The sequence below is a fragment of the Scylla paramamosain genome, chromosome 35, assembly GCF_035594125.1.
Source record: "Scylla paramamosain isolate STU-SP2022 chromosome 35, ASM3559412v1, whole genome shotgun sequence".
Lineage (NCBI taxonomy): Eukaryota > Metazoa > Arthropoda > Malacostraca > Decapoda > Portunidae > Scylla > Scylla paramamosain.
The window spans coordinates 2,810,489-2,826,770 of record NC_087185.1 but is presented as its reverse complement, the minus strand read 5'-3'; the positions used below and the strand labels follow the sequence as shown (position 1 = coordinate 2,826,770).

Below are 16,282 nucleotides of genomic sequence, written 5' to 3'. Positions count from 1 at the left end.
AGAGGGAATACCAGTTCTTTGACACTATTCATATGACTAAGTATGAAGTAAGCGAGACTGTCTTAATCAAGGAGCACCAACAGATGAACCACGAAAGAAGGAAGAACACGTGACAAGATGGATTAAATCATCAAGAGGTTGTTAGGAAATTAGGGATGCAAAAAAGATCGTATATCAGTGTGAGGCGAGAACACCATTTGCTTGAGGGACATCGGGTGGGAATTTGCATGAGTCTTGAATTATTGGATCACTTAATATCAGTCATTTCTTAACGTCCTGCAACTACAAATAATAAATAAATAAAATTGCCTTTGTAAAAGTTAATCTCAGCGTTCCAAAATGGTTCATCCGACTAAATCACAAAGTATCAGTCGATTTATTCAGCCTGTGATTAGAAAGAAGCTGCTCGTGTCATTTCAGGAATTCCGAAGTGCTGAATTGACTTAATAACTAGTACTTCAGTCATCAACAACTTTTAAACATTTATTTTCATATAAAACTCGCTTGAATATTTCTATAATACAAAAGAAGACAAAACGAACTTATTCTCTCTTTTATCTCCTCTGTCTCCAAGCAAACAATTTTTACAAAGCAGCGGAAGTAAACAAAGAAATAACAATACAAAGGTCTAAATCACACAATATCGCCCTGTATTTGGAAACGAAGGCTGGTAAAAAAATATTCCTGTGATGCACAATGATGCGTAATATCCACTGCACTCTTGCTCGGAGCTGAAAACGTAAGCATTTTTTAGAGGTACGAGTGTCGCCTGCTGTGACTCGAGTGGTGAGGCGCAAGAACAAATTTTTTCTCTCGCTCAAGTATCACGCTGGTTGTGGCTGACGTTACTTACTTGAGCCAAGGTTAGACGAGGCTCCTGCTGGCTGGTGGCTTGTGGGTGAAGGAGGCGCTGAAGGGGAAGACGTAAACACACGTATACACACAAACACACACACACACACACACACACACACACACACACACACACACACATTCGAAAAAAAAATCTAAATCACAACATTCGATTCCTAAGATGACTACGCAGATCCAGGTAAATTTCAGGTAAGAGTCAAATTTTCGTCTTGGAGAATAAGTTTTCCTTCCTTTTGTGTGATTCCTCCCACGTCTTCGCCTACTAATCATATTTTTTCCGCTGTTTTTTCTTTTTTTTATATTCACCCTAAAGGACATTGTACCAATAGTGGGCAGGTCTCCGTAGGTGTACAGGTATCACTGGATTGCCGCACGTCACCTGTCCTCGCCTCAGGCTCAGGTGTGTCAATACAATAGTCTCTGAGAAGCAAGAAATTCCCTCTTCATCTCAAACTCACATTTTTTTTTATATGTTTCGTTGGATTATTTCTTCGTCTCTCTCTCTCTCTCTCTCTCTCTCTCTCTCTCTCTCTCTCTCTCTCTCTCTCTCTCTCTCTCTCTCTCTCTCTCTCTCTCTCTCTCTCTCTCTCTCTCCCTTTTTCTGAAGATTTGGTTATTAGAAATTCTCTCCTTCTTTCTCCCGTGTTGCGTGTTGAGGCACATTGCACGTTTTCAACAGGAAATGTACACGTTGCTGCAATTCTGTCTAAAGAAGCAAAAGATTTCCTCCTCATTTCCGTTTCGTATTTTTGCTGCATTCCTTCTGGGTTTTCTACTGCTTTTTCATCTTCTTTTGTTTCATCTGGAGTGTCTGTTGATATTGAACTTCAGTGAGGAGTGCACGCGTTATTGCAAGTGTCTCTAAACACCAGTGCTTCTCGTCATTTCTTCCTTAAATTTCTTTTGATTCCATTAAGAGTTTCATTTGGTAAAAAAAAAATGTTCATGTTTCTCCCTGTTTCATCTGGATTTTTACTGCTTTCGTACTTTTTCATTACGGAGTGTACGCGTTATTGCAAGTGTCTCTAAACATCAGCATTCTTCATCATTTCATTAGATTTTGTTGGACTCCATTAAGAATTTTATCTGTTCAAAATGTTCCTGATTTCTTCCTATGTTCCGTAAGGGATGTCTGTTGGTCTTCCATTTTCTTCAATAAGGAATGCGTGTGTTATTCCAATGGTCTCTAAACATCAACATTCTTCTTTATATTTCGTTGGATTCCATTATGAGTTTTATCTGTTCAAATTTCCCTTATTTCTTTCTGAGTTCCATGGGGGTGTCCATTACAAGCTTTCATCAGGGATTGTATACACTTAATATTCTTCATCCATCACTCAGTAAGCGGGGAATCAGGTGTACCTTTGACTCTGCGATCCGTTACAATGTACCCTGAAGTGTCTAATTAATCCTTTTTCATGCTGCGGTCGTCGTCCTGCCGCTCTTGTGACAGAGTGAGCCAAGAGTCCCCCCGTCCTTCACTCGCCGACACGGAAGCGAAGGTAAGCTAAGGTAAGAGTGCTCAGGTGTGTTAAGGTATACCCTGGAAATTCTATTGGTGTATTTTCCTTCTCCGCAGCGTAAGAGGAAAGCGTCCTTCACAAATTCAGGGGTAACGAAGATGCATGGAAACAAATCATTGCCTACAAGAGTATCGAATAAGGATTTCTTTATCTGTTCTTCAACCTTAGTGAGTGGAATATTGTATTTCCTCCCTCAGCAACGTAAAAAGACGTTCCATATAAATTTAGGGGAAACAAAGACACTCCGAATCAAATCGCTGCTTTCTACTGTGTCGACGAAGGAGTTCTTTATTCTTCAACCTTAGTGAGAGGAATATTGCACTGTCTCCTTCAATAACGTAAAAAGACGCTCCATATGAATTCATCGGGAACGCAGACACACAAAATCAAATCTAAAGTGTCAGATAATGATTTCTTTAGTTATTCTTGAACCTTGGCAAGTGGAACAACGTACTCTCTCCCCCAACAACGTAAAAAAAAATGTCCTATATTAATCTAAGGTGAAATTCAGCACGCAGAATCCAGTTATGGAATTCTGGAGTGCCAGTCGAGGTATTTTTAGCCATTACCAAACGTCAAAACGCGGAAACCATTGCCCTTTCACCTGTGGACCCTTACGTAAAGCCGCCCGTGCTGCTTGCGTAAGGTTCCCCCCGCGGACTTGTGTAAGGTGAAGGGTAGAGTAGGGAAGTGTGGGAAGAAGTCACCGTCATCGCTATAGGGATGACTAATACCTGACAAAAAACGGGATTGGCAGCTTTTCTCCACCTTTCTAAACTGCCTCGATACTTGGACGCGATGCAGGGGACGGGACGCGGAGGTTCGTGGAGGATGCCGCCAAGTTAGCGAGCGCCTCCTTCCAGCTGAGCAGCTCCAGTCAACGCTCATCCGGCGGAAAGGTAAGACACACCTGGCCCCGCGCTCAGACCTGTCATAGTGGTAGTGCTCATAGTAACTTATCAACGCGCACTTCCTCTCTCCTGTCTTTGGGTTTGAATGTGTTTAGATTGTTGTTTAAGATGTGATTTTAAGTGTTTATTTGTATCTGTGGTTGTTTTTTTGCAAGTTTGTCTTCACCAGCCAGGGGTCAGCAAACTTGTCCACCTGTGTTTGGTTCAGTGGGGTCTATTAGCACAGGTAGGCAAGCAGGTGCAGCCATGATAGATGTTAGATGATACGATTACAGTGCTTTTGTTTAGTCAATGCGTGTTTGTGGCTCATTGTGTGTCAAGGGTGAAAGTTTTATACAAAAATGCTTTATTTCACAACATGCTTTTTTTTTTTTCCGCAAATGATGAGGTTAGTGCAGCCAAGATAGCTCTCAAATGACTTTAATTATGGTGTTTTTTTTAAGGCTATACATGTTAGTGGCTGAATACGTGTGTCGAGGGTAAAAGTTCTCTATAAACATACTTTCTATTTCGCACAACTTAACCGGATCTGAGAAAATAAGGAGGTTAGTCATGTTTAAGTGAGGTATTTGCAAGTCGTAACGGTAACAAAAAACACCTTTAAGTACCTCTAACCTTTACCTGGGAGTACTGAAGTGACCACTGAGTTATGAGGGGGACGAGTCGTGCCGTCAAGCTCCTATGGGGAAGAGAGGCCCTTTTTCAGACGGTACAGTTGACACACGGACATCAATTCAACCCTTTCCCTCCTGTTTATCATGTTTTTTTTTTTTTCCCAGTTACTAACGTTTCTCTTTACTCTACATCCACCTCCAAGCACTACACCTGCTAAAAATTGTTATATCTATTTCTTTTAATTTTCTTTCTTTCTTATCGGTGTTTATCAAGATTTCATTGCCTTTAGTGGCGTAAATGGTTGCTTATGCCAGTAAAAGAGTTAAGCTTGAATTGCGTGAGATACAAAGTTTAAAGAATGAAGCTTTAGTGAATAGTCAGCGTATGAAATTATCCGTTTTAGTGCGTAACGTAATTTGCAAGTGCCGATTTATATAAGAGACAGTGTTGTTTGTTGTGATCTAGCGACCTATATTAATGCGTAACGCAAGAGCTGGTGTTGTCTGCTGTCACTAGGAATAGGATGGCAAACTCACTCAGCAGAACACCACCAGTTGTGCAGGAGAGGAAGGAAATCACAAACGCATTAAATAACAAAGTCCATGAAGAAACTCGCGTAGAGAACCTTAGCACTTATTAAAAACCCCATACGGATGATTATTCCCTTTATATCTTGAGTGAAAGGGATAAGATTTACATGACAATCTGATCCATAACCCTGACACGAGTGGGGATACTTAAGGTCCTGTTACTGAGTGCTTCTGCAGGTTCCGCGTCCTTCACTGGAATCTGGAGTCCCCAAAGGGCATTGCTACACCCCTCACGCGTCCAGCAAGTGTGTGTTCTGTGAGTGCATGACTGTCACTGTTGGAATGTTAAATCGCTCATCATCAGTCACGTGTGCCTAGAATCAGGTGTGGACGTGTTCGATGGTTCTGACCTTACTCTTTACTCTCTGCTCCGTAATGTTTGCTCATGATTGGGCTTTGGGATCTGCGTGTGTACTGAGCTAAGTGGTCTGTGGTGGTGAGAAGGCAGGATGAAGAGGGAGAGACGTAAAGATCCCCTGCTTCATCTTGTGTTTTGTCTTATCTATACACAGTTTATCTGAGAATGTGGTACTTGGCGAGAAAAAAAAAAAAAAACCGCTGAACATTTAGTATAGAATAACGATACTGAGATGAAAATGTAAAAGTTAAGAATTACATTAGGTTAATAAAAAAAATTGAATAAAAGTGATACAAGAAATAAAGAGACAAAATTATGATAAACATGAAGTAAATGAAAAAAAAAAAAAAAACATGGAAACGCTTTATAAATATACCAAAATAAGATATGAAAATAAAATATAAACTGCTTTGTATGTATGGAGGTGACTGCTGAGGTGCTGACGATGAGGTGAGGGAGGGTGGGGGGGAGGGTGAAATACAGGGTGAGTGAGGAGAATGAGGATAAGCTGAGGGTGTGGGGCAGTGTGAGTGCGGCGGGTGAGTGCAGTGAAGGTAGAGGGTGTGCAGGGCGAGGTGAGGGAGTGATGCAGGGTGAGTGTGTTGGGCAAGTGTGGGTGAGTGCAATGAGTGTACATGATGAGGCTGAGTGATCGAGGCCGCGTGGAGTGAGGACAGATGCTGCACCGGACGTGATTATCATGGTGGTGGTGGTGGTGAGGCCGACACCCACGTCACGCCACCCCACACACCATCTATTGCTATCACCACCACAACTATCAGTTACAATAACAAGCACCAGTTCTAATTAAGGGTGCGTGGCGTCAGTCTCAAGCAATCAAAGAATAACAAGCACCATTTTTTCTATTCGCTAGTGTGAGGCAAGAATGACAACAGCATATAGCAATGACGAGACATAAGATACTAGTCATTCTAATCAGTAAGTGTGGCTTCAGTAACAAAGCATAAACAGTACAAGTAATTCTGCTCACCGAAATATTTAGCTTCATGGACAAAGAAAATGACCGTTCGACATATTTTACGACAGAAATCTTGCTGGGAAATAATGTTCAGGACAAAGGCGCCTTTCAGAGTAACATTTACGCTGGAAGACGAAAAAAAAAAAAATCCAGGAGAAAAACGCAGACATGTAACAGTAGCGCCTTTTGGAGCAGTGTGGCGGGAATTTTAAGAAAGATGACAAAGGATAACAAAGAATAAAAAGAGAACAAGTGATATTAACGGTGAAGATCAAGAAAAATGCGAGAGGAAAACGTAGAAATGTAACAGTATTTTCCCTTAACCCTTTGAATCCAGTGGTTGTCTTGCACTCTCATTTAGGCTAAGATTAAATGTTTTTACTAAGTTTCACGGATGCTGTCTCAAAATCAATGAGCTGTGTGTTGTGTATAGTAAAATTCTCTATCTGAAAGTATCTAGTTTTGTACGATTTCAAGTTGGAATAGGGTGATTTGATATATTTCAAAAAGCCACCCGGAGTTGAAGGGTTAAAAGCAAAGCGGCAGAGTTGACAAAGGATTAAAAAGGACAACACACAAGTAATATTAGCAGTGGGAAACGAAATATACAATAAATCAATAAATAAAAATAAGAATAAAAAGTTAAAAAAATACAACAATGTCACAAGCAAAGCGGCTGGGAATTCACCAAAGATTACATAACATAAACATCAGTAGACACCGCCTTTCTCTTTCTCTTATGTTTTTCCTTGGCTGTTTACACGTCACCACATGTATTATTTAACCTCAATATCTGGACGGGGGTGAATAACCTGAAATACCCTAAGAACTCTGAGGTGAAGGCGTATTATCACTTTCTATTCCTGGTCAGCATCAGTCAATACCTTCTTTGTACCTTATTTTCTTCTCCCAGGTGACTAAGTTAAGGTGGGCGTCTCGTTTGGGCCTCAGTGACTCAGTGTTGGCTCTTGGGTCACTTTGCGAAGGTCACTTGATTGCGCAGTCGGTTGGGATTTGTGTAGGTGTGTGTTGGAAGGGCTGGAGGGGGTGGTTTCGTGTTTGCGGGGGTGGAAGAGGGAGGAGAGAGGTGTTGTGTATGTGTGAGGGGGGTAGGAGGGGAGAGAGGCGTTGAAGAGAGAGAGTGTATGTGTTTTTGGGAAAAGTGAGGAAGTTCGTGTGTTTGTGTGTGGAGGGAAAGGGTTTTGTGTGTGCGTGTGGAGAGAAGAGGGATGTCATGCAGGTATGTAGGAAGAAGAGGGGTTGTGCGTTGGAGGGAGGAGAGGGGGAGGAGGGTGGTGTCTGTTAGGAGTGGCTGGGAGTGGCATTGGTGCTATCAGCTAAGGAAGGGAACGTCAAGCAGGTTTCCGCGGGTCACTTGCCTTTGATGAATATTTCTTTATAAACTTTACCTCAGGCAGAGTTACGTTTCCATTTTTTTTTTTTGTGTGTGTGTAATTTAAAACTCGAGAGAGAGAGAGAGAGAGAGAGAGAGAGAGAGAGAGAGAGAGAGAGAGAGAGAGAGAGAGAGAGAGAGAGAGATAAACAGATAAACCAACCAACCAAACAAACAAACAAACAAACAAAAACACAACATAAAACGAAAGAACAAGCTATAGGAAACGAGAACCACACAGCAACACAGCAACACTTAACACTCTACCTTCTGCACAGTCTCCTCCAGGATGCTGTGGGCGGGGCTGGTGTCTCTGGCCGCGGTGGGTGTGGCGGCCCAGGACAGGGTGCCGTCAAGGGCCTGCTACCACCATGAGACTGACGGAGGCTCCATCTACGATTTCACAGAGGCTGATCTGTTTGAGACAAGAAACATCTCTCTGTCGGAACATCTGGGAAAGGTAAGGTGGTGGTGGTGGTGGTGGTGGTGATGGTGGTGGTAGTAGTAGTGGTGTTTTTTTTTTATTTTCTTTAATTCACTGTGATTTGCATCTCTCGTCAGGTGTGTCTTAGGTGTAATGGCCCTAGTCTCCTTCCTGCTCAGTTCCGTATCATTCTGTCTCGTTTTAAGCTGTCACTGTTGTCACTTTTAAATCCTGAGACTTAGGACCTGTCTATCTGTTTGTCTGCCTGCCTGTCGGTCTGTCTATCTGTCTGTCTTTCATCCTGTTCCTGCCTTTACACATTTTTTTTTCATTCCTTTCCTTCCTTCTCACACAAAACCATGCATTTCATCCTCCCGTCACAATCTCCCTCAGTCCCTCAGTTCTCTCCCTCTCTGCCCCCTCTCTCTCTCTCCTCTCCCTCTCTCTCTCCCCTCCCTCTCTCTGATCATCGTCACGCAACCCACCACAGCACAGCAGGAAGCCGTATATACAATCCCTCAATAAAACTCGCACTTCCGGGAATATCGAGACGCCCTCAGGTACAGTACGCACACGGGGGCTCGGCGCTGCGTCACTCTGGCATGCAGGAACCGTGTGTCCTTGAAGATGATTCCCTAAAAGTCCCTAAATCCTCTTGTGTAATGATCCTCCCACGCTTCACATGCCTCACCCAGGGCCGCATCATACCCCCCCATCCTCTCTCTCTCTCTCTCTCTCTCTCTCTCTCTCTCAGTCACTCATACTCACTCCCCTTACCGCTCAATCTCACCAAGGTCGTTCTCATGATGCCGTTGGTGCTTGTGGGTTCCTGCATGAGAGAGAGAGAGAGAGAGAGAGAGAGAGAGAGAGAGAGAGAGAGAGAGAGAGAGAGAGAGAGAGTAGTAGTAGTAGTGGTAGTAGTAGTAGTAGTAGTATGCGCCTTGTATTCTTAAACACATTGGCGTCTCATCACCACTATTTTCAAAGGCTATACAGATGAGTAGTCTAGTTCTTGAGGATGTTTTTCTCTTTTTCGGAAAGAAGCAGGATTCTATGAAACTAATCGTAGAATATTGAACGAACCCGCTGTAGATTCCTCAGTAATTCAGATAAGACGCAGGAACGTTTGAGAATACCAGCATAATATTTTTCTTTCTTTTTCCTCGCATTTCACCTGACTCTAATATTATCACGTTCACTAGATACTGAAAACTTGAAAATCTCCAGTAACAGAAGCAGGACGAAGGAATACTTGAGATTAATGTTTTTTTCATATCCGTCTCCCTCCTCACATTTCACCTACCTATAATGTGTCTCATGTTTTCTTTTTGTGTGTAAATGGAAAACGTGCTGCGGCTTCTTGTCACTCAAGCCGAACACTGCCAGGATCCTTACGTAACCCTCGCTGACTTACACAAGGGATGAGGTGGGCACAAAAAATGCGGTATAAAAATGTTGTTAATGATCCACCACTCGTAAATTCATGCGGAAGGGAAGACCATCGGTTTAATAATGGCCTTAGCACCTAATTTCAAACAGTAAATTAAATGCAACACATGAAAGGTGAAAGGATGATGGAAGGAAGAAGAAACAGAGAGAGAGAAGATTCAGGAGAGGGGAAAAAGTGAAATGCAACACAAATGAAAGATAAAACGAAGCTGAAAGGAAGGGAAAGGAGAGAATAAAGATAAAGGAGAGGAAAAATAACTGCAACGAAAGTGAAAGGCAAAATAAAGACAGAAAGAAAAGAGAGAAAATGTGCATACAGGAGAAAAGAATAAATGAAAGAAGGTAGAAGGCAGAAGACAGCATAGACGTGGGAAAGACGAAAGAAGGGAAGAAGAGAGAAGCGAGAAACGGGAATAAGGAGAAAACAAAACAAAACAAAACAAAAATAATAGGATAAGAGTTATAGCCACGAATAAAAAAAATAAAATAAAAATTGGAGAAAGAAGATAGAAGAAAGTAGCAATGAAGATAAAACAAAACAATGAATAGGATAACTTAAAAAAAGACAAAAACTGAACAAACAAATAAAGGAAGAAGAGAAAAATAGGAGGAAAATACCAAATACCAGTTACAGTTGCCTAGTATTACCGGGGAGAGTCACTGAGGTCATGAAGTGAAGACAAATTAGTCAAAAGTGGTTAATTAACGAGCTAATTGGGTGGTTAAGTGACTATATGAGGAAAGGACAGACCAGATGTGTTTATGAAATATCAAGGCCGCTTAGAAAATGTCATGAGAAGGACAGAGAGTTACCATCCTCCTCTCTCTCTCTCTCTCTCTCTCTCTCTCTCTGAAGCGGAGGTCCTATGAAGCCAAATTTGGTGAAGGATAAAGCTTAACAGGTGTCTCTTGGCTTTGGCTTACCTAACCTCCGGCTTAACAACACCACAAAGGTCAGTAGTAGTAGTAGTAGTAGTAGTAATAGTTTAGGAGTTGATGTTATTAGTTGTTATTGTAATAGAAATGGAAGAGAAAAGTAGTAGTAGTAGTAGTAGTAGTAGTAGTAGTAGTGGCGGACTCATGCAATTTTAGCCCATATGTGAGGAAAGACGATACGGGCAGGGGCGAGAGTCCGAGCGAAGGACACAGTCAGTCCACAAGGGACGTGCTTGGCTTTAATAGAGGCGCTGATGAACCCAATGCGACGATAGTGATGACAACAACAACAACAACAACAACAACAACAACAAGAACAACAACAACAACGACAGAAACAACAACAACAACAAAGCTTACATATTCAAAACTTACATAAATAAACAAAAAAAAAATGTACAAATCCACTTCTATCATATATTTATTCATTTATTCAGTTGCGTCAGAGAGAGAGAGAGAGAGAGAAAGAGAGAGAGCGGAGGTGACAGCTGCTTCCTTCTGTACTCTCCCAGCAGACAGACAGCCGGGAAAGCCAGACGCCCCTATTATCTCACGCCCTAACCAGTGTGGGATTCCCTCTCCTATCCCCTTCCCATTTGTACAGTCGCGGTCAGAAATAACCTTCGGATTCCCACAGTGGTGTTCTCAAGTCCCTGTAGCTCCAGTAGTAGTAATGTCTAGGTAATGAGTAATAATAATGAGTAATAATGAGTCAAGTGTAAATAGATGGATATAATAATATGTAATGCATTTAAAGATTATCTAGAAATTACTGGTACATTCCTGGTTAACCCTTTGACTGTTATTTGGTACAGTTTCCTTAATTACTTATCGTCTTTACTCGTTCTACAGCCACCGCCAATCTTTAAACTGATTAGAAATTGGAAAATCTATTATTCTTTAGTCCACTATTCTTTTACTTTTGCTTTAAAGATTTCAGTCATTACTTCTAGTGTTGTTAATTGTTTCGTAAAGGAAGATACAAGAAACGTTTAGGTGGCAGTTACTGTATAAAACATATCTATTCCCACCTATCATACCATCCATATATCTATCTAATCTTTTAAAGCTCCCTATTGACTTCGTGCTAACAATCTGATTACTTTGTTCCATTCATCTGCCACTCTGTTTGAGAGCTTAGTATGAACCTGAACTCTATTTGAAGTTCCTGGTTATAAATTCCTATCTCTTATTAAATACTCATCTCTATTTGAAGTTCCTGGTTATAAGTTCCTATCTCTTATCAAATACTCCTCAATCTCAAGTACTTTTGATTTGCTGAGTATCAGGTGACGAAAGGTGACCGCTGATAAGTTCTAAGCAGATTTTAATGTCCATCTCTTCGTTCTTGATTGTCAATTCTTATTTTTTCTTATATTTTCTTTCTTTATTCCTCCTCACTCTTAATTCTCCTCATTTACTGACTATCTAATGACGAAAGGTGACCACTGATTGGCTCCTAGCGGATTCTCAGGTCTGTCTCTTGGTTCCTGATTGTTAATTCTCATATTTTCTTATTTTTTCTTCCTTTACTCCTCTCTCTTAAGTCTGACCTCTTGTTTTGTCTAATGATGAAAACCAGTGATGCCTTCTTAGCAAATTCTCAGGTTAATCTCTTGTGTTGATTGTTGATTCTCGTATTTTCTCATTTTTTTTTCTTTCTGTACTCCTCTTCCTCATTCCTAAGTCTGCTCTCTTGTTTATGTAATGAAGGAAACTGACCAATTATACTTTCTTGGCAAACTCACAGATTCATCCCTTGTTTCTTGATTGCTAGTTTTTATTTTAGATACTCATAAATACTAAATCCCATGATCTGACTATACGATGACGGAAACTGGCGAATGATGCTTTCTTTGCGAATTATCATGTTCATCTCTTGTTTCTTAGTTTCCAATTATCTTAAAACTGGCTAGTGTTTATAATTCCTAACCATTATTTTTTTTTTTTATACATGGCCATCAATAAATGTTTCGAATCTAATCTACTCACAAAAGATCACTGGTATGTTCTCAGAGGAATTTGAGAGAATCAGAATTACAGATTGAGGAAAAAAACACTAAGCAGAGGAACTGAGGGCGAAATGTTACCGCTGGCCAAGATTCTCCAGACCTGTTCCTACCCTCGAGTGGCAGGAACCGTAATTTCACCAGCTGATTGAGTTACAAAAGTGGCATTTCTGCTTTAAAACCCTGTCATTTTTGGCTCCCCAAGTGTGGTTACTGTTTTTTCTTATGCTGTGACCTGAGGTGGATTCCGTTGCGTTTCTGTGACCTTTTTTCTTTTGTTTTACTTGTTTTCTTTATTTTATTCATCTTTACCGTTTTGTTTCCACGTGCTGGTTGCTGTAATGTTATTTTTTTAAGTCTTAAGTAATGTTTTGTTCCTTTTTTTCTTAGACTGATATTTAATTACGCGTTAAAGTGCTGTTTTTTTTTTTTTTTTAATATTTACTGCTTGTCTCCGAGTGTTGAGTGCTGTTCTGTCTCTTTTACTTAACCTCTTTTGCTTATTTCCGAATTTTTACTCCTATTACCCTTTGTTTTGATGTTTACTATTTATTCCTGAGTGTTGAGACCTGCCACATCTTTTAATTCATATCTTTTGCTTATTTTTTTTAGTTTTTAGTCCTATTATGTCCCTTTCATTTAATATTTACCGCTTATTTCCGAGTACTAAGTATTATTAAAATTCTTCGTTACTCTTTACTCTCTTTCGTCTCTACTGTTCATTTCCAAGTGCTAAGTTTATTTTTGGCCGACAGGTGGTGCTGATCGTCAACGTGGCGACCTACTGAGGGTACACCCACCAGTATACTGACATGAATGTGCTGCAAGAGTCCTTCACTAATTTTGAGATTCTGGCCTTCCCCTGCAACCAGTTTGGGAAGGTGAGTGAAGGTGAAGGGAAAGGGGGTAGGAAGGGGTAATAACGGTGAGGCAGGACAAAGGAGGATAAGAGAGGGTGATGGGGGGGGGGGGACAAGGGGCTCCTATTATCAGGTAAGGAAAGAATAGGGATAATGGTGGGAGGGAAGGGAAGACAAAGACTAATAATGGTGGAAAGGAAGAAGGAAGGTATGGAGGTAGATAAGACTGAAATAGGAGAGGAATAACAAGAGATGCAGTGATGAAGGATAAGAGGTGAACAGAAGAGGAACAAGGGAACAAAATACAAAATAGACAAGAACGGAGATGACACTGGAAGAGGAGGAGAAAGGAATAATGGGAGATGCAAGGATGAAGGATAAGAGGTGAACAGAAGAGGAACAAGGTAACAAAATTGAATAAAAGAGACAAGGACGGAGATGGGAAAGGAGGAGAAAGGAATAACGGGAGATGCAAGGATGAAGGGTAAGTGATGAAAAAGAAAAGAGGAACAACGGAACAAAATGGAATAAAAGACATATAGAAAATAAAATTGGAAGAGCAGGAAAGAAAGACAGGATGAGAAGTAGATGCAAAAATGAAAGTTTGGAAGAGAAAAGAAAACAAAATGAAAAGGAATAAAGGAAAAAAAAGAGATAAATTTAAAAGATTGAGACAGAAAATGCAGAAATGGACGAAGATGGGATAGAAGAGGGATAGAGAGAGAGAGAGAACATGGAAAGGAATAAAAAAAATAGTGAATACAAGTCTAATAAGTTATGGAAGAGAGAAAGCAAGGAGGTCAAAGAGAAGAGGAAAGACATGAGAAAAATATACAAAGGATAAAAATATATAGACAGGATAAAGAGAGAGAGAACATGGAGGTGAATAAGAAAGTGAAGATGAGTCTAATAAGTTATGGAAGAGAGGAGCCAAGGTCAGGGAGAAGATGAAACGCATGAGAAAAATATATATATACAATGATGAGATTTCTGCTTCCTTGCTGCGTCAAAGAGGAAGAGGAGCGCACGGAAGGACACTGAAGGACAAGAGATGATTGCTTGTGTTAGGTAAGGAAGGAAGGATGGTTGTATTATGAAATGCGCGTTTTTTTATTTATTTATTTTTTTATTTCATCATGTAACGCCGTGTCTTCCTCTCAGTGTCATAAGTTACTACAGACGGAGGTTAGTGAAATGATGAAATATATATAACTGTTTATCATGTTTGTCTTTCTTATGGCTGTATGAAGCAATTGATTATCACTGTTTTATCGTCTTCTCATCTGTTCATTCATTCATGTTATTGTAATGATTTATTGATATGTATTCATTTATTCGACCTTTTTTGTTTTTATTATTATTATTATTATTATTATTATTGGTGAGGAAGAAACTTAACCCTTTTTCTGTGCCAAGTCATGACTCATTATTTTCTGGCTTGCTCAACGTGTCTTTTTTCTTCTCTCTCGCTTTTTTATCAGTTTTAATTTAGCAATGACTCGTCTGTTTGTTGTTTTCTTTAACCCCTTTACTTTGAACCCCCAGCTTTCCATCATTATCATCCTCCGCTTATTAATAACACAACAGCCGCTTATCTACTATCAATATGGATCATTTAGCTCTCTATCAACATTCACCGCTCCTGTGCACACTAATACAACAGGCAGCCATGTATCAGAAGCTGTATGTTTTAGAATATTAACTTCTCTATCAGACTGTGACTGTGTTTAATGTACGACCCGCATGCGAAGTGTATTGGTGAGTGATTAGGGAGCTTTGAAAGATTAATCAAATTTGTGATGGGGGTGATGGGTGGAAATACGTAAGTGTGTTTCGTACAGGGTCTGTCACGTGTAGGCCTGATGGATTCTTGCAGCTTCCCTTATTCTCTTATTTTCTTATATTCTTAACTTCTTTGCAAGATCACATAAGACTGTACTTGATGTATGAACCGTATGCGAAATAAAGTACATTGTTACTGTATTGTTATCACTATTATTGTTGCAGCAAGAGCCAGCGGGGAACCCAGAGGAGCTGCTTAACGGCGTGACCTACGTGCGCCCCGGGAATGGCTTCATCCCTAACTTCACCATGTTCAAGAAGATCGAGGTGAACGGCGAGAATGAGCACCCGCTGTACACTTACCTCAAGGTGGGTGTGGGCGCCGCGGCGACGAGGGGAGGGAGATGGGCTCTGATACGGGAGGAATTTTGAGGGGGAGGTAGGGAAAGGTATGTCGCCAGGTGTGACAGGGACAGGTGGGCCTCATTAAGGCTGGCTGGAGGGATGCAGGCAGGTGTGACAGGAAGGTTCACAAATATGGTGAAATAGAGAAGGAAATCAAGCAGTCTGGCAAAGAGGGAGGAAGATGTGAGAGTTTCATGGCCGCCTTCATTCTCGAGTGTTGGTCCGCACTGCGTTAGGGAGTGCGCTGACAGGTGAGAGGCCCCGCGCTACGTGATAGGTGCGTTGGGTAGGTTATCGAGGTGCAGGTGTGGGCGCCTCACATTCCTGGTCTTCCCACAGGCGTACTGTCCCCCGACGCGCCAGAGCTTCTCTGACACGAACAAGCTGTACTACAACCCACAGAAGAACAGCGACATCCGCTGGAACTGGGAGAAGTTCCTCATCTCCAAGAGCGGCAAGCCCTTCATGCGGTACGACCCGGGCACCAAGCCTGACGAGATCCGCAACGACATCATGTTCCTGCTGCAGCAGAAGTCTTAGTTAGCCTTGCAGGCCCTGCTGCTGCTGCTGCTGCCGAGAGAGGCGGCGTCCTGATGGTGGCCTGGCCTGTCGTGATGAAGGCGTCGCCGGAAACCCAGCGGTGGGCGGCGCTGGAAGGCGGGGTGGCCTGGGTCTGGTCTTCAGCACATTCAGCCAGACTCGGGCGGCCCTGCACAGGCCGGGCCGAGCGTCGCGACACACGCCTCTCTCGGCACACTCCATTATAAATAAAATTAAGTTACTACTAAAGAATACATCTTTCTTTAACCTTCACTTACTTATAGAGAGACAAGTCCCTGGTCTAGAAAATCTCATAATAGTATTTTCAATGTCCGATTAATTTCAGTGCAATTAATCTCGCATGTGCTGTACGGCTGAGTGCCACAGTGAGCGTGGCGGCGACAGGCCGCCACGCTCACTGTCATTCCCATGCAACTCTGTGCCCTTGCAACAAATCAGAAGAGTTAAATTTGCTTTTCCAACGTTTTCGTGAAGTTTATCCGTGAGATTCCCTGAAACATACCTAAATGCGGCCCGCGCCACTACACGCCTGCACACAGCTGTTCACCCACCTATACACATGCTACCTACTGTCTCTGCATACAAACAAAGCACACAGCAACAAAACAGCTGTG

At 41.6% G+C, this 16,282-nt stretch overlaps 1 pseudogene; it reads left to right on the top strand.

Moving 5' to 3' along the window:
* Positions 1–2,276: 2,276 nt before the first annotated feature.
* Positions 2,277–15,899, top strand: LOC135090564 (glutathione peroxidase-like; annotated as a pseudogene).
* Positions 15,900–16,282: the final 383 nt, after the last annotated feature.